Source organism: Neophocaena asiaeorientalis, unplaced genomic scaffold (genome assembly GCF_003031525.2).
Source record: "Neophocaena asiaeorientalis asiaeorientalis breed wild unplaced genomic scaffold, Neophocaena_asiaeorientalis_V1.1 scaffold7, whole genome shotgun sequence".
In the NCBI taxonomy this organism is placed as follows: domain Eukaryota; kingdom Metazoa; phylum Chordata; class Mammalia; order Artiodactyla; family Phocoenidae; genus Neophocaena; species Neophocaena asiaeorientalis.
Window position 1 is genome coordinate 5335510 of NW_020185337.1, and position 25260 is coordinate 5360769.

Consider the following 25260-nt stretch of genomic DNA (forward strand, 5'->3'; position numbering starts at 1 on the left):
CAGGGAAGAGAAATTGAGCTCAACTCCATTGAAACAAAAGGCTGGAGAGCTTTTCAGCTCTGTGGTGAGCTAGCGGAAAAGTACTGGAGGACATTAGGGGGCAGGTAGTCCATGTGCAATTGATGAGGCCATCTGGGTTTACTAATTGATGCTTATGGAAGTTAGGCTCCTAGCTTCCCACAGAGACTGAGTGATAGGGGTGCTTTCTCTATTGCATTTCAAAAGGATGATCCCCAGGTCCTTGAAAAAGACATTCCTGGGTTGTAAAACTGGCAAGAACCTGGGAGAAGATTTACACATCAAAGAGGTAGAGAAAGAATTTACAATTACACGTTTTCTAAAGTAAATACTCTAAGGAAAGAGAGGTCAGGGGCCTGTCATCAGAAAGAAACCATCTGAAGTTTAGTCAAGCTGAGGACAGCGTGAAGGCCTTCTTGGTCAGCGTTATGATAAGCTTGTGTACTAAGTGTGCATCTAGGGTGTGACATTATTGTCAGTGGTTGGGTTGGGATTTGTGCACCCATCACACACTCCCAGTAAAGGACGTCTGTGGAAGGGTCTGCTGTTGGGGCTTCATTGCCCTCAGCCTATTCCTACTTCAGCTTCCGTATCTTCAGCTTGTATGACTGATAACTCACAGCCAGAGCTCCATCAGCTCCGAATTTAAGCTGCCAGTGCTCTCAGCAAATGATGATCAGACATTTTCCAAACTGAGATCTATTTTAAATAGCTCTAAGCATAGATTAAAAGAACAGGGCGGGTGCTATCTTCTTTACCTTTCATTCCTAAGGCCTGACAAATAGTAAGCATCTAATAGATGTTTGCTTCGTTCACCAGTGGCTTCTGGGTTTCTATTTTCATGAATGTTCAGCTGTGTCAGAGCCATCTTGACTCTTACCTGGGAAGTTCACAGGAAAGCAGACACAGTGTTCTTCTACCTGGGGGATGATTTCTGGATTTCTCCTCGAGAGGTATTGGGGCAGAGCAGATACAGCATGGTCTGGGTTTCCGTGACTGATTTCAATGAGCTGTTCATTCCACAGCAACTTAATCAGCTAGCACTGAGCATTTAGCATCAGGAAGGTACTGTGCTAAGGACTTGGAAGAAGAAGACAAAACTCCATACCCATCCTGAAGGAGCTCACTGTTTCAGAGGAGTCTGACTATACTCATGGCTACAAATGTATAATTGATCGGGTGTAAGGCTATGGGGAACATAGAAAAAATAAGATTAATTTATCCGGAGACATTATGAAAGACATTATAGAAGCAGGATCATGGAAGGTGAGATTAGAGTGCTGGTCAGAATTTCAAGAGAACAACGTATATGAACAAGGTCAGCCAAAGCAGAGGGGAGAAGCAGTGTTTTCTTATGTCACTAGTCAATAAGCGATAAATGGTATTATTCCTTCTCGCACCACTGCCCTCCAACAGACTTTGTTGGATCTCCCTTCTCTGCCACTGGGGAATACCTCAGGAAGATTTCAGATCTTTCCAGAAATAATATTAGAACAATCGTTGGCTATTAGAACTGTCATTCTCTGATATTAAAAATATAGTACAGTCACATATCATAACTTTCACCTCTAATCCAATTTAAGGCGTCGCTCTATCTTTCCAGCTCAGTCCTGACACAAAAATTCCCCAGACCAACAGTGGGGAAGGAGGGATGGACGAATTATCTTTTTTTTTTCTCTCTCTTCCTCCATTTTGTTCTTATACTATTTTTTTCCCCAAAGCTCTTCAGTCTATAGGTCCTCCAGGATTGGGATGGGAGTAGGAAATAGAAGTAAAGGAACAAGTTCTCTCCTGTCTGGGGCTCTTATGATCCGGCTCAGTGTCCTGTATTTCAGATGCCCAATCACCAGCTCTTTCTGTAATGGGATGCTTCTTCAATATAGTCTGAAAGTGGGGAGGTGAAAATCCCAACCCTGTTCTCTGTTAACAAGTTCTTTAAAAGCACCATTACCTAATTAACTTTACACAGCCTGGTGACAGGTGACAGAGAAGGTAAGGCCATGTTTAGATTTATCTCAGCATGTCTGGGTAGGAGTGTCTGGCACCTCTGTTCAGAATGTGTGAACATTTATCACCTGCTGTCCTCAATTTTAGAACCTCAGCCAAGACTCTGAGACAACTGAAACCTCCCATTTAATATCCTGCTACTTTTAAATTCGTAGAATATTTACTGTTTATAGAACATGTATACATTCATGGCAACAAGCTGCATTAGACAAGCCTGGGATTTGGAGCTAGACGCATCCAACATCAAAACAAACTTTGACATTCATTTTAAACTACGGGAATATTAGTTCCTTTAACTGCAAAATGGGGGAGATAGAATGCACTTTTCCGTATTACTGCATGCAGCACAGTGCCTGGTAGGCAGTAGGATATCAAAAAAGAAAATTTTTTTTTTTTGTCAACATCTTCCCTATTTGATCCTAATAGCAACTCTGAGTAGGTATTGCAAGAATTGTTTGGGAAACAAATAGAATGTCTGGGCACAAGAGAATTATTGCATTTGGGTGAAGGACTGATTTTGAGGATCTTGAAGATCATATTAAAAGGTTTCAACTTTCTTTGCTACCCAATCAAAACTTAGGAAGGAGAATTTAAAATATAGCACGATGACTCCAAGTCCCTCATGCTTGAACCTCAAATCCATCTTGCTGTCCACCTCTCCTCCTTTTCTCTAACAAGGACCTACAACTGGCCAATTTGCAATAAGATTGTTAGTATTAATATCCAATATTTATTGAGCACTTTATATGTATCAGGCACTGGGCTAAGCAGTTTAATTACATTGTTGCATTTTGTTTATTAATAACATTTCACAATGTTATTCCATGGATGAGGAAATTTTGAGTTGGGAAAAGTGAACAGTACAATGCAATGGAAGTCTCACCTCCAGTCAGTGATGGGGCTGGGACCTGAACTCTGCAGTCCAACACCAAAGCCTGTGGACCTGCTGCCTCCCTGCCTTTTCCTAGACATACCCACAAAACCTTTCCTAGTCACTGAGGAAACAGCTTTAAAGACAACAGAGTGATCACCGTTTTTTAATTTTTAAAAATTCTATTCACATATGTAATTTTCCATATTTAAATAGTTTTCAGTTTTTAATACTCTTTTATTCTATTCTTTTTTTTTTTTGGCCTGATTGTTTTGCTATTCTCCATCTTCAACACAAATCACCATGCTAACTGCTTCCAAAAGCATGGTAATTCTTGGTGGTGTCCTAATATTTATCCTTCCAAGTTTCTGTTTCATATGATACTATAATGATATAATAATTTATATGTTTATATATAAACATATAAATATGTTTATATGATCTGTAATCATTTATATGTATATTTGTAATCACTTATATTGCAAATAATTATGTTTTGCACATTTTCCTGTCCCTTCCTTTTCTGATTCAACAATACAGTATGGGAACCCATCTTACGTTCATTGTCTGGGCTTCTCTAAATTAGACTGACAAAACAACATATTAACAAAAGAAAAACAAAACAAAACAAAAATGGTTCTGAAGAACCTAGGGGCAGGACAGGAATAAAGATGCAGACGTAGAGAATGGACTTGAGGACACGGGGAGGGGGAAGGGTAAGCTGGGACAAAGTGAGAGAGTGGCATGGACATATATACACTACCAAATGTAAAACAGATAGGTAGTGGGAAGCAGCCACATAGCACAGGGAGATCAGCTCAGTGCTTTGTGACCACCTAGAGGGGTGGGATAGGGAGGGTGGGAGGGACACGCAAGAGGGAGGGGATATGGGGATATATGTATACGTATAGCTGATTCACTTCGTTATAAAGCAGAAACTAACACACCATTGTAAAGCAATTATACTCCCATAAAGATGTAAAAGAAATAAACAAAAGCACAACAACAGAAAAACAGTTTATTAACACATTCTGTACACTTCATATGGGAGAAAACTTAGTGATGAGTAACTCAAAGGGGTTGTTAGAATTTGAACTTAGATGGCATCCTATCAAAGAACATTAATTTTGTAGAAAAGGGAGAAGACAAAGGAAAAGGACTTTGAACTTCTAGGGGAGGCAAATTGAGGGAAGACAAATTTTAGGGGAAACTACTGGTAAATAAGGCCAGTTAGTAAGGTTTCTTTGTGTAGACCCTTTCTCAATGCCATCTTGTCTCCAGCGATAAAATTATTATTCCGTTCCTGGTGTGAGAAGTAGAGAGGGGTCATCTTCACAAGAGGAGTACATGTTCTGCCTTCAGGTAGATAAGGGGAAGGCAGAGAGTTTCTCTTGGCCTTCAGCTCAAAATAATCTGTACGCAAAGTGGCATATTATGGGGTGGCATGTTCTGCTACCCTTCAGTGGAATTGCTTCCAGGTCAACTGGTAAGCCTCTAATTCACTCTCTTTAATAGCTGAATAATATTCCATTGTGTGATATGTCATCATCCATTCAACCATTTCCCTATATATGGGCATTCACTTAACAAGGCTTTGTTTTTGTTTCTGTGTTTATTTTTGGTCAAAATGAACAGAAGAGCAATAATCATCCCGTACATAAGTGTTAATGAGTTGGGGCTTTTATTCTATGGAGCATATTCCCAGGAGTGGGAAAAGTAAATGCATTTATAATTCTAATATATGTTGCTATATCACTTTCCAAAAAGGCTGTAACACTTTGCACTCCCAGAAATATAGTAGAGGGCCTTTTTCTCCCACATCCTTGCCTTATTTGGTGTTAGAGCTATTTTTTCTAACCTTTGGAAGTTTACTAGGTGTAAAGTGATATTTCATTGTGCTTTATTTACGTTTCCCCGACTATTGGTAGAATTAAACATTTTTCCTTTGTGAACTGCCTTTTCACTGTCCTTTGCCCTTATTTCTATTCAGCTGTTTTTTTTCTATTAATTTTAATACTTTTTAGTACATTTGTAGATATTAATTAATAGATAATTAATCCTTTGGCCTACCATTTGCTTGGCATTTTTCTATTGACTTGTTTCCCTCAGAAAAGGATTCATATAATCAGATGTACATAATTTGTGAGATTACAGTTTTGTCTAGTTTTTTTGTCCCTTGACCATATATGCTGTCACCTAACTTTTTTTACAATTAAGTTTATAATTAATCAGGAATTTGTTTTTTGCAATGATACAAAATAGGGATAAATCATTACATTTTTTAGATAGATAATTGTGCCAACATTTATTTAATAATCTGTTCTTTCTCTACTAATTATATATAGCAAGATCCATTTCTAGACTCTCTTTCTTTCCATTGATCTAGTTTATTTCTATACCAGTACATACTGAATATGGTAATAATACATTGGCTTTTTCATAAGTTTTTAAGAACCTGCTCACTGTTCTTCGATTACATGGTTTCATTAGCTGTTTTTGGATACCTATTCCTCCCATAATTCCCAAATTATTTTATTCAATTCTACTTAAATTCCTGTTGAGATTCTATTTGTAATTCCATTAAATGGATGTGCTAATTTAGGGGAAAATTGTCATTTTTATGATATTATGTCTTCCCATCCAAGGACCTTCCTATTTGGTTCAGATCTTGTTAATAACTTTTAATACAATTGTATGTTTTTCTTCATATATCATATGTCTTATGCCATTTTTATTAATTTGCTTAGTATTTTGTAATGTTTATATGTATTATAAATGGTACATTTTTCCATTTTATTTTCAAGTTTGTTATTGCTGGAGAAGATAAAGACCAAAGGCTAATTTTTTATATATTGTTTCAAACTACCCTCCATTATCATTAACAATGACCTTCACTTTCCCAGCACCCATAATCAGGTGCATAAGACATAACTATTTCAGTCCACTCTCTACTCTTTGCTTGACTTAAACCTTCCCTCATCTCGAATTCTGACTGGTTGTTTGGTTAGAGTATTTTTCTAAGTATTTTCTTCATATATAGTATATGGGCGATACTCTCTGTATTATTGTCTGTCTTCAAATACTGTTTTTCACCCTGATGGGTGATAGATATCATGGCTGGTGAAAGGATTCTAGTGTTTCCAGGCTTGTCTTTCAATTAGTTCTAAATTTTATTCCACAGTCTAATAGCTACCAGGGGTTCCTGTGAGAAATCTCATACTGGTCTGGTTTTCTTTTCCCTTAGGTAACTTGTTCCCATTGTGATTTTTAAACTCATACATTATTTTATTTGTTTTCAGATTTCTGAAAGTTTAATTCGTAGGTCGAGCAATCCTTCTTAGCAATGAAGTTTGGAACTTGATGAATCATTTGAAATGCCCGTTTAAATTATTCTTCACCTCAGAAAAATTCTCTTTATAGGTCAGTTATCACTTTGCCTTCATCTATTCTTTTTCTGAAATTTCTATTATTTGAATATTAGGTTGTATCTATCCTCCAAATCTCTTATCTCTTACCTTTTCCCTCATATTTTCCATCTCAATTTTGTTTTGTTTTTTTTTTTGCTCTGAATTTTGTAATGCAACTCTTGATCTTCCAAGCTACAGTTTTGGTTCCTGGTGTTGATAATCCACTCTTTTATTTTGTTTAACGATTTTTTAGTTTGGAAATCAAGTTTATTAACTGTATGTGTGTGTGTGTGTGTGTGTGTATGCACGTGTGCACGTACAGACATGCCTGAGCTGAACTAAATTTTATTCAAATATCCATTTGTCTTTTCCAGAAGTTCTAATTTTCTGAACAGGTTTTCTGATTACTCTAATTTTCCTCTTGTCTCTGGCTTTCTATCTCCTAAAGTGGCATGTAAGTTTCCTTCATTACATCATTGTGGCTTAGGTTTTATTATTGGGATGTTCTACAGAAGGTGAAAGACATTGCAGTTTCTTCATCTTTGGGTCTGTGACATAGGAGCCAACAGTTATCACTACTCAGATGAGCTGTTTGAATTTAGCAGGCAGGTTGGTCAATGTGATTAGGCCATTTGTGTTTATTAACTGGTGCTTATCTAAGTTACCCCTTACAGATACTGGGAGATAGGAGCACTATATATATTTCATTGTGGGAAAAAAACCTCTAAAAACATAACATAAGGTCATGAAACCTACCCTCTGAGCAGAATTTTAAGTGTACAGTACAGTAACTACAATATTGTACAACAGATCTCTAGACATTTTTACTTTGCATAACTGAAGCTTAATGCCCACTGAACAGTAACTCCCCATTTTTTTCCTCCCTCCAGCCTCTGGCAGCCATGATTCTACTTACTGCTTCTATGACTTTGACTGCTTAAGAGACCTCATACACATGGAATCATGTGGTATTTGTCCTTCAATGACTGGCTTATTTCACTTAACATCATGTTCTCAAGGTTCATCTATGTTGTCACTTATGACATGATTTCCTTTCGTTTTTAAGAATCTTTTTTTAAGAGATATTTGTACACTCACGTTCACTGCAGCACATTTCACAATAGCCAAGATGTGGAAGCAACGTAAATGTCCATCCATGGATGAATGGGATAAAGAAGATGTGGTATATATAGACAGTGGAATATTATTCAGCCTTCAAAAAGAATGCACTGTATTTTTTTTATGACTGTATTTTTTAGAGCAGTTTTAGGTTCATAACATAATTGAGAAGAAGGTACAGAGATTTCCCATATATTCTCTACCTCCTCACGTGCATGACCTCCCCCTTTGTCAACATCACTCACCATAATGGTACATTTGTTACCAAGGATGAATCGACATTGACATGTTACAATGTCCCCAAATCCATAGTTTACCTTAGAGTACACTCTTGATACTGTACTTTTTATGGGTTTGCACAGATGTATTACAATATATGTTCATCATGATGGTACTGTATAGGATAGTTTCAGTGCCCTAAAAATCTTCTGAGCTCTGCCTATTCATCTCTTGCTCCCTTCACCTCCAGTGATGACCACTAATGTTTTGATTGTCTCCATTGTTTTGCCTTTTATGGAATGTGGTATGGTTAGAATCCTCCAGTATATAGGCATTTCTAGATTGAGTTCTTTCACTTAGTAATATGTGTTTAAAATCCATTCATGTCTTTTCATGGCTTGATAACTCCTTTTATTTAGCATTGAATAATATTCCATTGTGTGGATGTACCACAGTTTATCCTTTCACCTACTTAAGGACACGTTGGTTGCTTCCAAATTTTGGCAATTATGAATAAAGCTGCTATAAATGTTTGTGTACAGGTTTTTTGTTTTTGTTTTTGTTTTTGTTTTTGCGGTACGCGGGCCTCTCACTGTTGTGGCCTCTCCTGTTGCAGAGCACAGGCTCCGGACGCGCAGGCCCAGCCACCATGGCTCACAGGCCCAGCCGCTCCGCAGCACGTGGGATCTTCCCCGACCGGGGCACGAACCCGTGTCCCCTGCCTCGGCAGGCGGACTCTCAACCACTGCATCACCAGGGAAGCCCTGTGTACAGGTTTTTGTGTGGACTTACATTCTCAGTTCCTTTGCGTAAAGCCAAGGAGTATCTGAATCACGTGGTAATTCTTTATATATTTTGGGTAACAGTCCTTTATCAGATATGTTTTGCAGATATATCAGATATCATATATCAGATATGAGGTGGCTTGTCTTCTAATTCTTGATATTATCTTTCACAGAGCAGAAGTTTAAAATTTTGAGGAAGTCCAGTTTATCAATTATTTGTTTCATGTGTTTTTTGTATATAAAAAGTCATTGCCGCACCCAGGGTCATCTAGATTTTCCCCTGTGTTATCTTCTAGGAGTTTTATAGTTTTCAGTTTTATATTTAGGTTTATCACCCATTTTGAATTAATTTTTGTGAAGAGAGAAAGGTCTGTGTCTAGATTAATATTTTTTGCTTAAGGATGTCCAGTTTTCCCAGCACTGTTTTTTGAAGAGTCTATTTTTGCTCGTTGTATTGCCTTTGCTCTTTTGTCAAAGATCAGTCAACTCTGTTTATGAGGGTCTATTTCTGAGCTCTCTAATCTGTTCCATTAATTTATTTTTCTATTATTTTTCCAATACTACACTGTCTTGGTTACTATAGTATTACAGTAAGTATTGAAGTTGGATAGTGTCGGTCTTCAAACTTCATTCTTCTCCTTCAATATTGTGTTTGCTATTCTGGGTCTTTTGCCTCTTGATATAATGATTGTAATCAGTTTGTTAGTATCCATAAAATAACTTGCTGAGATTTTTCTAAGGATTGCATTGAATCTATGTATCAAGTTGGGAAGAACTGACATCTTGACAATATTGAGTCTTCTATTCATGGAGATGGAATATCTCTCCCTTTATTTAGTACTTCTTTGGGTTTGTTCATCAGAGTTTTCTAGTTTTCCTCATACAGATCTTGCACATACTTTATTAGATTTTTACCTTAGTATTTTATTTTTGTGCGTGTTAATATAAATAGTATTATGGTTTTAGTTTCAAATTCCACTTGTACATTGTTGGTATATAGGAAAGCATTTGGCTTTTGTATAGTAACCTCATATCGTGCAACCTTCTATAATCGCTTATTCGTTCCAGGAGTTTTTTGGTCAGTTCTTTCATATTTTCTACACAGATGACCATGTTATCTATAAACAAAGACCATTTATGTCTTTTTTTTCTGTCTACATACCTTTTCTTTTCTTTTTTTTTTTTTTTTGTCTTATTATATTGGCAAGGACTTTCAGTACAATGTTGGAACGGAGTGGTGAGAGGGGACATCCTTGCTATGCACCTGATCTTAGTGGGAAAGTTTCACGTTTCTTACCATTAAGTATGGTGTTAGCTGTAGGCTTTTTGTACATGTTCTTTATCAAGTTGAGAAAACTTCCCTCTATTCTAATTTTCTGAGAGTTTTTCTCATGAAAGATGGTTGAATTACGTCAAATGGTTTTTCTGTAGCAATTGATATGATGATGTCATTTTTCTTCTTTAGCCTGTTGCTGTGATAGGTTACATTAATTGATTTTTGAGTGTTGAACCAGTCTTGCATATCTGGGATATGAATTCAATTTGCTAATATTTTGTTGAGGATTTTTGCATCTATTTTCATGAGAAAGATTGGTCTAGTTTTCTTTTTTTGTAAAGTCTTTGTCTATTTTTGGTATTAGAGTAATGCTGGCCTCATAGAAGGAGTGAAGAAGTATTCCCTCTGCTTCTGTTCTTTAAAAGAGATTGTAGGAAATTAATATAATTTCTCCCTTAAATGTTTGGTAGAATCCACTACTGAACCCTTTTTTTTTTGCTTTCTGTTTTAGAAAGCTTTAATTATGATTCAATGTCTTTAATACATATGGATTTGAATTCAGATGGGCTATTTCTTCTGGGCACTGTCTTTCTTGATGCCTACATTTTAAAGGGAAGACTCCTGGATCCTTGAAGAAGACATTTTTGGGTTGTAAAATTGGCCAGAGGCTGGGAGAAGATTTATATATCAAAGAAGTAGAGAAAGAATTTACAACTGCAAGAATTTACAATTATTATTGCTCCTTGAAAAGCTATTCAGTTCTCAAGTCTCTCTGTAATCTTCCAGCCTCAAGGTCAGGGAGACTCAATCTGCCTGATGTAGTTTCTCCACCCCAAAATGTAGGAGACACCAAAGTTTATTGAAGTCGACCTTCTCAGGAGTACGTATAGTTTTAAGCACCAAGTTTACCTCCAAAAACACAGTTTATTAGGTCCTGCTCTTGGGCTTCAGTGAAATTCTCAGAATCTTGCAAAACCTCATGCATAGTTTCCCATGCATGGCCTCCCTAGCTTCTGAGTGTGCTAGCTATTGGTTTGACTCAGAATTGGCGAAAACCTTAGAGCTTGATGTGGAGGGAAAGGGAGCTGCTGAATTAATTTTTCTAATTTCCAGAATCCAGTCTGCTTCTCAAAGAAATAATATTTTCTAAGGCTGCAGAGAGGCACGCTGGGGGAAGCCTGGGGACTGGTAGGGGACTCGGCCTTTTGACTCACATTAGTGATGATGGGGTTCTTGTTAGATTGCAGGGTTGGAGTAGGGGGAAAGAAGTAATGGTATGGGGTATTACTCTTTCTGGGTATAATAGGATTTAAATAATTTCTTAACAGCCCATAGGTTTGGTCTTTTTTTATTGGTTAAAGGGAAGAATACTTGGAGGATTATTGAATTGGTAAGTGGTATCTTTCAGCCATTACGACCCCTGAGGGGTTATGGGTAACAACATTCTTCAGAGAGTTGATTCCATAGGCTGCCTGAACAGTTACACATTCAGTTTTCTGGTGAAAGCAATTCCTATTCCTGTGCAGTAAATCTCAGACAAAAGATAGCTTGTAAATAAAATCACTAAAAAAAGCAAGATTATCTTATAACCTGAGTAACATAATGCAATCTTAGTTGGCTTCAGTGTGTCTGTCCAATAAAGCAGATTATAGGTCTAGATACATTTAGCTAAACACAATTAAAACCTGTTCTGAATTTTATTTTGCATTACTTTAAACCATTTTGTTTCCTGATTAAACCTCCTTTTAATCAGTTGGCAGATGCTAACAGTATCTCCTTGTTCTCAGGTATTTGGTTATTGTTATTTTGCATGATTGAGGCCTCTATCAGATATTATTTTCTCTCTCTGAATGCTGGGTTGTTGACTTCTTGATAAGTCAAGTAAACAACCAGAGGTTTTCTCAGTGGTATTAAACCTCAGTTCCAGCTCCTTAGATAGGTTGAATGGTTTTTATGGAATAGACATTTTTTCTTTATCCTCAAAGATCCGAGTCAGATGCACAGAAATAAAGTAACAGCTTCTGCATTATGCAACTACAAAGATGCTGATAACCGGTCCTTACAGGGAGAAAAGTCTTCTGAATAACTTTTCAAAATGCTTTGTACATTTTGGAAAATTGCTTTCCTCTCTTAAAACCTGAGACTAGATATTTACAAAGACACACAGGTTTGTCTTTAGGTCGCTCTTTCTATATTTGACAATTCTAACCCATAGTTTTGTTTTCTAGTAATACATTGTGAAGATTATCTTCTAACCTAAACCAGAGCGTTTCAAATGAATATTTCTTTAAATAAGACTTTTTAAATAGGTAGATTCATTGTAATGACAGTTGGCTTTCTCACAAAGTCACAGCCATCTTCAACTTTTAAGGTAGTTATAATTCTCAGTTAATTTCTTTGTCACATTGCTTTGCAGGAAGTGGGTTACCCATTAGAAGCATAATGTGATTGGTAAAGTTCTGGTCATTCATTTCTTGGGTTGGCAGTTTTGGATACTGACTTATTCCCCTGATGAAATCACTCAAGAAAAGTTAATATAAAACAATAAATTGCAAGATAGAAATAAAATGGTTATATCATGATTTCGAGTCCCTTCAAAGCTCATAAAAAGAACTAACATAGGGCTTCCCTGGTGGCGCAGTGGTTGAGAGTCCGCCTGCCGATGCAGGGGACATGGGTTTGTGCCCCGGTCCGGGAGGATCCCACATGCCGCAGAGCGGCTGGGCCCGTGAGCCATGGCCGCTGGGCCTGCGCGTCCGGAGCCTGTGCTCCGCAACGGGAGAGGCCACGGCAGTGAGAGGCCCGCGTAACGCAAAAAAAAAAAAAGAACTAACACATATATATGCATAAGATGTCCTTTGACTACAGTTTTGTCTTTTCATTTGTAAATACCTTTATCATTTTCTGTGCCAGTAAATGTGATCCGCGCCTTATGTGGCACATAACTCCAAGTAGGCATCTACTTCAGCTCATTTTGAAGTGTTTTTTCATTTTGTCTGCATGTTTCCTGTGGGTAGTGAGTGGACACGTATTAGTAGAGGTAAGCATTTGCATCCTTCTCTCCAGTGCAAAGTATGCTGTAGGCTTTTAGTGCAATGACAAGCCAGTGATATACTGGTGGGAGAAGATAAAGTCTATTGTTGGAAAACACTGTTGTTTCAAGGTAATGTTGAAAAACTCAATGAAATTGAAAGCAAACTAAGAATTTAGACATGGTTTTACTTCGGTTAGTGTAGCACTGTTTGTGGATATAATTATTTATAACTTTGACTCTTTGATTTATTTATCCTGTGTTTAGCCAATAAGGCATTTGCTTGAAATATGCTTTAAATGAGGCAGAGATTAAACAGTATGACACATTTTGTGGATTTAAAGCCAATTTAAAAGTGTTGGAGCTTGTTAGTCTCTTCTGTATAAATTTGAGATTTTTTATCATTAACAGATATAGCCTTGATTCTCTATTGTATTTTTAAGTGTAAATTCTCCAGAAGATAGTGTTACAAAAATATATTATTTTACTGAATATCACGATAAATATTATTTGGGCATATTGCATTGCTTGTTAGTTTGGCATTATGTGATTCTAACCGTTACTGTTAGGATAGGAGAGTTGGCTCCTCAACAGTAGCTCAACATTGTTTATTTATCACCTGATATTAGTCACAACTGAGGTAATGGAATGTGACGTGGCTAATAAAGTATCAGTTAAAAAGGCCTCTTTTAGATGGGCATGCTGGAGAAATATTCATATGCGGTATTTTGTGGAAATCCAAAGTAAGGCAAAAACAAAACAAAAGAAGTTAAACTAACACCAAAAAAACCTGGAAGACAAACCAGCCTCATCTTATTAATTATAGATCAATTTTATTCTGATTATATAGCCATAAACATTTGAAAATACAGGCATCCTTTGTTCTTTCTTTTTCTTTTTTGTGCTATCTACCATTTTGTAATTCTATCTTCCCAAGGAACAACAGTGAATCTAGATTATTCCTATTTTGTTTTATAAATATAAGATATTTCAATATGTCAGTATTGAATACTGACAGGTAAATCTGTTGATAAGGAGTTTGTTTTTGTGGTAAACTGTAATGAACTGAAGCAGATATATGAATAATTCATAGTATGAGTAATCCAAAGGAATTTACACATTATGTTTGGCATAGTTGAAATTAAAACAGGAAGAACAGAATATATGGGAATATATTTGCTGCACATATGATGGTTAATATTTTTATTATATAAAATATTTATCTAAAACAATAGAAAAAGCAATGCCCTGATAAAAACATGGTAAAAGGTCTTAGAGAAACTACAGACAATTAAAAATATAAATGGAAAAACTCTTATACACTAGTGATGGAAACATAAATAGGAACAGCCACTTTGGAAATCTGTTTAATAATAGCTACTAAAAATGAACACATGGGTACCCATCACCCAATTCTATTACATGTATTTATATATTCAAAAACAGACATTTACAAGAATTTTCAAAGCAACACTATTCGTTATAGCCAGAAAGTGGAAATTTCTCAAATACCCATTAACAGTAGAATGCAATAAACTTTATTGTAATCATGAAATGGAATAATCTACAGCAATGAGACTAAACATGCAAGGAACTGATGAAAATCTAAAAAGGATAATATTGAGTTAAATTAGCCAGACAAAAATAAATAATATATATTATATAATTCATATCAAGTTCAAAACTGGCAAAACTGGACTGCTGCTTCCAAGTAGAATGTAGTAAGCCACATGTGGGCCACAAAACTGCTGACAGAATTAGAAAAGCTAGATAAATTACAAGAATCACGTTTTCAAAGATATCTTAAAGCTGTGGAATCAATGGGTACCGGATGCACCGAAAGTCCAGAGAGAGGAAAACATTTCCGACATGAGCTGAAGATAGCAGCGCTTCCCCTGTGGCATTTTCCTACATGGTCTGGAGGCTAAGGAGCAGAGAAAAGCACCCCTTCCACAAAGTCATGGTGGTCACTCAGCATCAAAGTAACAAAATTAGAGAAATTAGGGACTTCACACACAGCTGGTTTATTATGCAGTACATTTTGAAGCTTTGCATGAAAGCCAAAGCAACTAGACCAAAAGCCTTGGATAGGCAGAGTGAAATTACTCTCACCTCAAAATCATGAGTCGAAAGAGTTGAAAATCCTAGTGGTAAAATGATAATGGGGACTTGACAGTGAAGAAGCACCTTTTTTCTAAGGGTTCTGGGGTAAGTGGAGGCTGAGAATCCAGGATGGCCGCAGGCAGAGGGCTGCTCCTGGAGGACAGAGAAACCAGGGGAAGCTTTTGCTTGTTTTGGCCAAGTTTAGCAGAACTTGGTATTCTGCCTTTTCAGAGATTAATACTGAGTTTATATTATCCCTAATGTGCACCATTATGAAACAAAATGAAATATTCAGTGTGTATAGGTATGTAGAGAAACTGGTATTCTATTGTGTTACTAATGGCATTATGCATTGATATAATTGTTATAGAAATAATTATATATATACATGTACATGCACACATACACGCACATATTTATATAGACGTGTGTATATATATATATATGGTTTTACAATTTTACCCTCTTTTTGTTCTCAAAACAGAGTTGAGGATACTACTTTTTCAGTATTTTCAAGAACAAGGAATATTTTCCTACCCCTTGACCAATTTCTGGGGATCAATGTCAAGGAGACATTACTAAAGTTTTTAAGAAACACATTTATAACTTTATCTATAATAGACAAAGGTATTTAACTAACATATATGGGTTTAATACAAGATTTTTAATTTAAAGTACTGCATTAGAACTCTGTAGAATATTAGTCATTAAGATGCTTATGATATGAGAGTTCTTCCATCCATAACAGATTAACTGGTTTTCAACTTACCCTCCTGATGTAAACAACTGTCAACCTGGACAAAATACAGTAAACAACTGTCTACTGTCATTGGGCAACGGTCCAAGAATTTGATCCTTGTTAAAAGGAAAAGAATGTGAGGTGAGCCTCCCATTGTTTTGACATTTCTGACTTGGAGGAGGGAAGTAATCCTGAGCAGAGAGTGGCGATCTAATAGAGAAAAGAAGGCTGAGATTGAATTTGGGGCTGAATTATCTGATTCAGAGACAGAGATTTCCTGGGGGCCTGAGAGTTGACTGGAGATGCCAGAAATTGTACAATGTTAGAGGAAATGAGTATCCAGTTGCCCAGAGCAGAATAACACCGATGAATACCTCAACCAGTTGAAATCCCAGAAAGGTCATGCTTTGCAAGTAAAGACCATACCATAGAAGTAGGGCCACACCCTAGGGCTAAAGACAAAACTACAGTAAGTCTTTCCTAACAAAGAATAAAGAACAAGTTTGATGGGATTGAGAAGATCATCCAGTAATTTATCTGCCCATCAAAACAACTCAATATTATTTAAAGGAAAACACCTTACTCAAGACTCCATTCATTGTAAGACGTATAATGTCTAGCATAAAGTAAAACAAAATGAACATGGCTGGTCATGTGAAGGAGGAAGAAATTGTGGCCCAGGACCAAAAGAAAAAGTAGTCAACAGACACAGAAACCTAAATGGCCAAGATGTTGAAAATAAAATACTAAAATTAGGGGTTACAGCAGTCTCTTTATAATAACTATGTAAAATAACTATCATAAATATGTTCAAGAGTTTAAAGAAATCATAGGAAAAAAATCAGTGAAAGGACAGAGATTCTCAACAGCAAACGGGAAGCTGAAAGAAAATATAGTATTGAAATTCTAGGACTGAAAAGTACAAAATCTGAACTTTAAAAACATTACTGGGTGGGATGAACAGTAGGTGGAAACTGCAGAAGAAAGGGTGAGGGAGACCAACAGAAATTGCCCAATTGGAAGAACAAAGAAACAAGTTTTTTGTTGTTGTTTTAAATAATCACAGTCTCAGTTACATGTGAAGTGATGTGAAAAGGTCTAGTATGTGAAAATAGAGTCCCAGAAAAAGAGGAGAAAGGGATGGGGCAATTAATGTCTGAATAAATAATGGCCCAAAACTTCCGAAATTTGCTGAAAATAACACAGCTAACCTACAAAATCAAGAACCCCAGAAAACCGCAAGTGGGATGAATGCAAAATAAATCACCCTTAGTCATATCATAGTTAAACTGCTGAAAAACAAAGATAAAGAAAGAAGATTGATGGGACTTGCTTAGCGGTCCAGTGGTTAAGACTCTGTGCTTCCAGTGCAGCGGGTGCAGGTTTGATCCCTGGTTGGGGAACTAAGATCCCACATGCCACACGGTACAGCCAAAAAAAAAAAAAAAAAGATTAAGAGCAGTCAGAGAAAAAGGGCACATTACTCATAGGAGAAACATGACACACATTATGGATGATCTTTTTAATCAGAAACAATGGCAGCTAGAAAACAATGGAACAGTATCTTTAAAGTTCCCCAAAGAAAACAAAAACTCAAATCTGATGAATATATGCAAGAAACTGAGGATGAAATAAAATTTTCCAATTTAAGAGAATTCTTGGTCTGCAGAATTGCACTATAAGAAAAGTTAAAGTAGGTTCTGCCAGCTGAAGGGAAGTGATACCAGGTAGGGACTTGTATCAACAGGAAAGAATGAAGGGCACTAGAAATCATAAATGTGTCAGTAAATATGAAAGCCTATTATATTTTTATTATTTTCTTTAACTGAAAACTGACTATTTAGAACAAAAAGAATATTATCTGTGGAGTTTATAAGATATGACAACAATAGCGTAAAGAAAGGAGGGTAGGTGAGATCGTGCTGTTGTTAAGATTCTTACTTTTTATCTGAAGTGATACAGTAATAATTAGAAGTAGAGTATGATAAAGTAAGGAGGTAAAATGCAATATTGAGAGATATCAGTGAAAAATTATACGAAGAGGTATAAAATTAATAAAAAGGCCATAGAAGAAATAAAATAAATGCTATCTACAAGAGATTAACCCTTATTCAACCAGCATATGTTGTGGTAAAAGATGGGAAAATGTGTAACATGCAAACAGTAACCTGAAATTAGAAAGCTGATATAGCTATATTTAGATCAGACAAAGTAAGCATCAAGAATAAGGTTGTTACTTGAAACAGAGAGATATTTCATAATGATAAAAGGGTCAATATGTCAGATGACATAACTATCCTACATATATATATATACCCATAACAGCATTTAAAATACCTGAAGCACAAATTGGCAGAACTAGAGGGAGAATACACAGATGCTCATAGTTAGTATTTTTAGCAGGCCCCTGCCTCAGCAACTGATAGACCCAAAAAAAAAAAAATCAGTAAGTATATTAAAAACTTGAAAACACCGTCTATCAAATTGATCTAAGTTATATTTGTAGAATAGCTTTCTCAACATCTAGAACACACAGAGCACTTGCCAAAATAGGCCATGTGCTGAACCATAAAAGAAGTTTCAACAGCTTTCAAAAGATCAACATTTTACAGAGTAGTTTCTCTGATATCAATATGTACAGTAGAATTAAATTAGAAAAAAAAAAAGTTACCTGGAAACTGGCAAAATATTTGCGAGTTAAGTAACACATGACTTAAGTTACTCATGGGTCAAAGAAGAATTTCCAGGGAAAATTAGAAAATGCTTTAATTTAAATAGAAATAAAAACACAACACATTAAATTTGTGAGATGCAGCTAGAGCAGTGTTTGGAAACAAATGAACACTTTTAAATGCTTATATCAGAAAAGAAACACTTAAAATCAGTGACCTAAGTTTTCACATTAAGAAGCTAGAAAAGGGAGAGAAAATTAAAACAAGTAAGTTGAAGAAAGAAAATAGTAAGTTGAAGAAAGAAAATAGTAAACACAAGACAGAAAACCAATGAAATGGAAAAAGACAAAGAGTTAAAAGGCTAGAACTTGGTTTTTTCAAAAGATTAATGAAGTTGATAAACCCTTAGCAAGACTGACCAAGAGAGTACAAATTACCAATACTGGATTTGAATAAGAGGCTAATAGTATCCTAAAGATACTAAGAGAAATGTAAGGGGATATGAAAAATGAACCACTTTAGGCCAGTAAATTCTACAATTTGGTTGAAATGAAGAATTTCTTTAAAAATCACAACTTATCAAAACTGACACAAGAAAAAATAAAAGATATGAGTAGTCTTGTATCTGATAAACAAATTACATTTATAATTCAAAACTTTCCCATAGAGAAAACTCCAAGGCAATGTGGCTTCACTGATGAAATCTATCACATGTTTAAGGAGGAAGAACTTTCAGTGTTATACAAATTTTCATAAAATATAAGAGGAATGAGCACTTCACAACCCATTTTATGACATCATAATTCCAAACCTAGAGACATTAGAAGAAAGTACATTCCATTATTCCTCTTGAACAGAGATGAAAATTCCTTAACAAAATATTGGCAAAGCAATTCCATTACATATAAGAAGGATAATTTATTATGAGCATTTGGAGTTTATCCCAGGAATGCAAGATTTGTTTAACATTCAAGAATTAATCTTATATTGTACCACATTAGCAGAAGAAAGGAAGAAGTTATATGACCAACTCAATGGATACAGAATAAGCCTTTGAAAAATTCAACACTCATTCATGGTAAAAACTCTGTAGCAAACATCATTCTTATTTAATGGTTAGATTCTGAATGCTTTCCAGCTAAGATCAAGAATAAGCAAAGTGTCTGATTTATTCTAATTGTGCTGGAGGTCCTGGTCAATATGAATAGACAAGAAAAAGACATAAAAGTCCTAACAATTCAAGGGAGTAGTTAAAACTGTCTTTATTCACAGAAGATATATGTATGTAGGAAATTTTAACAGGTCTAAAATTCAACTACTAGAAATTATAAGTGAACATGAAAAGGTCATAGGGTGAAAGGCCAATTTTACACAAATCTATTTCTATGCACATAGAGAAACATTTAGAAAATTCATTTTAGATACATTATTTATATAAGCAACCCTAAATATAAAATAATCAGGGAGATTTAATGAAATATGTGCAAGTCTTCTACAATAAAAATTATAAAATTTTGCCCATGCACCACAACTACTGAGCCTGCACTCTAGAGCCCGTGAGCCACAACTACTAAAGCCCGCGTGCCTAGAGCCCGTGCTCCGCAACAAGAGAAGCCACCACAGTGAGAAGCCCGCGCACTGCAATGAAGAGTAGCCCCTGCTCGCCGCAACTAGAGAAAGCCCACGCACAGCGACAAAGACCCAATGCAGCCAAACATAACTAAATAAATAAAATAAACTTATATAAAAAAATTATAAAATTTTGCTTAGAGAATTTAAAGAAGATCTTTAATTCATGTTTATGGGTTAACTATCTCAATTTTATTAAGACATTAATTCTCCCAAAATTGATCTATAAATTCAACACAATTCCAATCAAAATCCCAGCATATTTTGGTGGGGGTGGGTAGAAACTGACAAACTAATCCTAAAATTAAATGGAAATGGACAAATCCTAGAATAGACAACATCTTGAAAAAATAATAAAGTTAGGGAATTTATATTTCCTTATTTCAAGGGTTACTATAATGCTATTGTAATCCAGACAGTGTGGTACTGGTGTAAAGAAAGACAGATAGGTCAATGGATTAAAATAGAGTGTCCAGAAATAGACCTGCTTGTAATAGTCAATTGATTTTTGATATAGACACCAAGGCAATCCTTGAGGAAATTCTTTGCAATAAATGTTGCTGGAACTGGATGAATCTATGTAACAAAATGAACACCAGCTCTTACTGTCATTAATGAGCTATATTCCAAATTGCAAATGCTAAAATATAAGCTATCTAAAAGCCAACAAAATAGACTATTCTCAAGAACTTGTGCAGGAAATGATTTGTAATATATAGCTAAAAAAAAAAAAGCACAAACCATAAAAAGAAAAACTGATAATTGGAGTTTATAATTATGTAAAACTTCGTTTTTGAAAGATACCGATAGGAAAATGAAGTGGCAAGCCAGGGTTAGGAAGAAAATACTCCCGAATGAAAGGTATTCCAACAAAAATGTATTTGACCAAAGATTATATACAGAATTTAAACATTGCTATTGTACAATAAAAAAATTAAAATAAATAAATTAATAAAAAATAAAAATAGAGCTACCATATGATCCAGCAATCCCACTCTTGGGCATATATCTGGAGAAAAACATGGTTCAAAAGGATACATGCACCTCAATGTTCACTGCGGCACTGTTTACAATAGCCAAGATAAGGAAGCAACGTAAATGCCCATTGACAGAAGAATGGATGAAGAAGATGTGGTGTATATATATATATATATATATATATATATATATATATATATATATACACACACACACACAATGGAATATTACTCAGCCATTAAAATGAATGAAATAATGCCATTTGTAGCAACATGGATAGACCTGGAGATTATCATACTAAGTGAACTAAGTCAGACAGAGAAAGACAAATATCATATGGTATCACTTATATATGGAATCTTTAAAAAAATGATACATATGAACTTATTTACAAAGCAGAAACAGACTCACAGACTTAGAGAATGAATTTATGGTTACTGGGGGGAGGGGGAGGGGGAGGGACAGATTGGGAGTTTGGGATTGACATGTACACACCGCTATATTTAAAATAAAAATGGCTTTGCATGAATAAAAAAAGATAAAAATGGGAAAAAGATTGGAATAGTCTCAAGTGCACATGTAACAAATGAGTGATAGCTATATAGAAAATGCTTAAAATGACAGGTCATCAGTAAAATGCAGGTTAAAACCACAATTATCACTAGCTGTGGACTGAATGTCTAAGACTAGGAAGACTAAACACCAAATTTTGGTGACAATGTGAAGCAAATGGAATTCTCATGTTTTGCAATATGAAATGGTACAACCACTTTGGAAATTCCACAATCTTAGTAGCTTATGGAAATAAAAGTTTATTTCTTGTTAAATTTAAGTTTGGCCATTCCTGGTAGGTAGAAGTATAGCATCATGATATAGGGATCCAGGATCCTTCCTTTTATGGATCTGCACTTCTTGGTGTCTTCCTCATTCAGCTAGTAGAGAGGGAAGGAGAACATGGTGGATTGTGGAAGAGGATTTTATAGGTCAGGCCTGGAATATGTGTACAGAACATTTGTCTACACTCCATCAGCCAGATCTCAGTTACATGGCTGCACCCAGTTGCACAGATGGCTTGGTATCTGGACCAGCCAGATACCAAGATGGACCAGCAACCAGTACCGGTCCATGGCCTATTAGGAACTGGGCCACACAGCAGGAGATAAGTGGTGGGCGGGTGAGAGAGCAAAGCTTCCTCTGTATTTACAGCCGCTCCCCATCACGCGCGTTACCGCCTGAGGTCCGCCTCCTGTCAGATCAGCGGCTGCATTAGATTCTCACAGAAGCGCGAACCCTACTGTGAACTGCACATGTGAGGGATCTAGGTTGCGCGCTCCTAAGGAGAATCTAGTGCCTGATGATCTGAGGTGGAGCTGAGGGGGTGATGCTAGCTCTGGGGAGCGGCTGCAAATACAGAGTATCATCAGCAGAGAGGTTTGACTGCACAGAGACCACAGTAAATCAATTGCTTGCAGACTCACATCAAAACCCTATCAGTGAGTGGCAAGTAAAAACAAGCTCAGGGCTCCCACTGATTCTGCATTAGGGTGAGTTTTATAATTATTTCATTATATATTACAATGTAATAATAATAGAAATAAAATGCACAATAAACGTAATGCACTTGAATCATCCTGAAACCATCGCACCCCTCCCCCATCCATGGAAAAATTGTCTTGCATGAAACCGGTCCCTGGTGCCAAAAAGGTTGGGGACCGCTGGTCTAAGTATGTGCTTAAGAGCAAAGGGAAAAGGGTCTGGTGAATGTCTAGCCAGTGTCAGCCTTACTCACATTGCTGTGACAGATGTGAGCAGCCATTTGTCTGATAAGGAAAACACTAGTTTGGGAGTTTGTTAGTTCTAGTAGTAAATGCATGTTACCTTGGACAAGAAATTTAAAATGTAGGGGGGTTAAGGGAATGGGGTTAGAATCAGACATACTCGTTGAAATGCCAATTTCTTAACCTAGTTGACCCCCTAATTAACCAGTTCATGCCGTGGATATTATAAAATAGGCAGCCATTGATACACTTACTAGTTCTTAAAGACTGAGTTTTTACTTTTGTAAAAGAGAAATCATGATACCTGTTCCTATTCATTCTAGGAATGTCCTGAGGGTCAAATGAGATAGTGTCTCTGAATTATCTGAACTACGTTATGAAAAATAAGTTATTCTCCTTAGCTGGCAAAGAAGTATTGATCTATATGATGGTCACATAAACTCAGATTTTGGAAAAGAGAGCCCTTTTTGAATGAGTATCATTATTTACTGGTTTCTGTGGCTCAGAGATATGGACTCTCGGTCTAAAAGTTAAATACCTAAGGTTTTCTTGTTTGTTTTTTCTTAATGAGAAAATGTCCACTCCAAAGAGATGTTTCTAAAAACATTTAGATGAAGGTTGAGATTATGCCTGGTTTCTGATTGCTTTGTTCTCTTCTCTCAGTTTTCTGGCCTAAGATCAAATTCTCCTCTATCAACATAACTTTATATCTCCCTTAGTGTCATGTTAAAAAAAATATGTATCTCTGCATGCCTTCTCTGAAAGCTATTTACATTCCCCAGAAAAGAGAAAGCTAATAACCTAAAAGCCCACACAGAACGAGGATTCTCTGATGAGTAGTGAGGTATCTCTGCTTTAGTCCCCAAATAACAAGTTAACACTCTAATTTTAGTCCCCCTCTTGACTGCGTAGATATTTTAAACATAGACATCATTATTAATCAAGAACTAAATATAAGACCCCTGATTGTAATTGTTTTCATAGTATCTGAACAAAGAGACTTTTTTCCTGTGGAATTCCTTAGTGTACAGATGTTTTCTTTCAGAAAATTAGATGTCAACTATTGTTTAAATTGCTTTTTTCAAAATATTCTAGAATTTAATTGATTATATACTCAGGCCCTTCTAATTCTAGTGTTTCGATGCTTTAAGGTATGGTTTACTGGAAGCTGTGGCTTTAAAACCTAAAGAGAGGCTATATCCAAAGTTTCCTTTAATAACTATTTCTAAGTTTTTCATAAATTTGACAAATTCTTATCAGATATATGTATATTTCCAGATATATGTATATTGGTGTTATTAAAATACTGATAACTCATTTCCTCAAAGCATATTCGTTTGTCCAAATACTTTGAAATTTGTTGAACAAATCTATATTAAATTTGTAAGTTATATTGATTTTTAAGATGCTTGTTTTTATGTTGATGGTATTCCTTGGCTTCTGTTTCCAAGTTAGCAAACGGTTCCATTTTAATCTAACTGTATAGGGCAGCCATCATACTTCTTCACCTGATAGCTTTAGGTGCTGTTTTCTGGGTCTTCTTAAGTTTAATTCTTAAAAATAGTAATAGCACAGTACGTGGTGTTCTAGGGTGGGAAGTTTGTTCTGATATATTTATAATAATCCTCTTACGATGTATGACATTCTCCAGTTCTTATCAGCTGCTCCATCACTAAGATTCATGTTCTCAAGCAGTGGTCTAAAGATTTCCAGACCCCATTCCAACCCTTTCTAATTAATTTTGAGCCCTGGATTCTATGGGTAGGTCATCTTTTCAGTGTCACGTTTTCCTTAAATATCCAAGTAGTAATACTCCTTGAGTCCTCATTCTATACAATGGCAAGGAATCTAGGTTTCTCCCCAAGAATTTCTGAGACTCTCTAGCGAGTGTTCTTGAATTCCACAAATCTGGGTGCTGTTTATCTCTTTAGACCGTCCCACTGCGTTTAATCATATAGTTACATTAATCCTGTCTTAGCTCCTTGCTTTCCAGTTTGATCAAAACATACACACAGGCTATACTGTAGTTCATAAAGCATAGGATTTCAAGTTTACAACTTTGACTAAGATCTAGGGAAACTATGATGCAAAAATGGAAACTTAAGACTGAGTATCAGGTATCACAGCTTCTTAAGTCCATTAATACTATCCACTCACAGAGAATTCTTATTCGCCTTTGCTCTGTGTACCCAAAGAATGCCACAAAGAGGAGGTATTTTGGGAACGTGGTAAACAAACAAACAAAAACTGGCTCAAAAAACTCTTTCTATCCTGAGTCTATTATGTTTTCTAGAGTGCTTTGAACATAATAACACTCACAAGCGGAGGCTGGTTTTGCTGCCTGAGCACCATGATTATGTACTTTGAATTGTTTAGCTAACTCTATTGTCAGAACCTTGGCATTGACCTGTGAAATGGAGGCAAACACATAGCATGAGTTCAGTGATTATTATTGGCTCCTACTGTATGACCATGATTAGTTTTGTATTCCTGGAGATTATTACACTCCTTCAAACAAGAGTTCTCCTCTTGCAAGACCCTTATTTCTGAGGACTATGGATAAAAGAAGCCAAAAATTAGATTTGCATCATAGTCTCTGCTCATACTGAAGATAATCTTTTATGTCAT

At 36.0% G+C, this 25260-nt stretch overlaps 1 protein-coding gene across 1 annotated transcript in view; it reads left to right on the forward strand.

Moving 5' to 3' along the window:
- Positions 1–25260, forward strand: part of INPP4B (inositol polyphosphate-4-phosphatase type II B) — a 480337-nt gene that overhangs the window by 70842 nt on the left and 384235 nt on the right. The gene's annotated exons all lie outside the window — the stretch shown is intronic.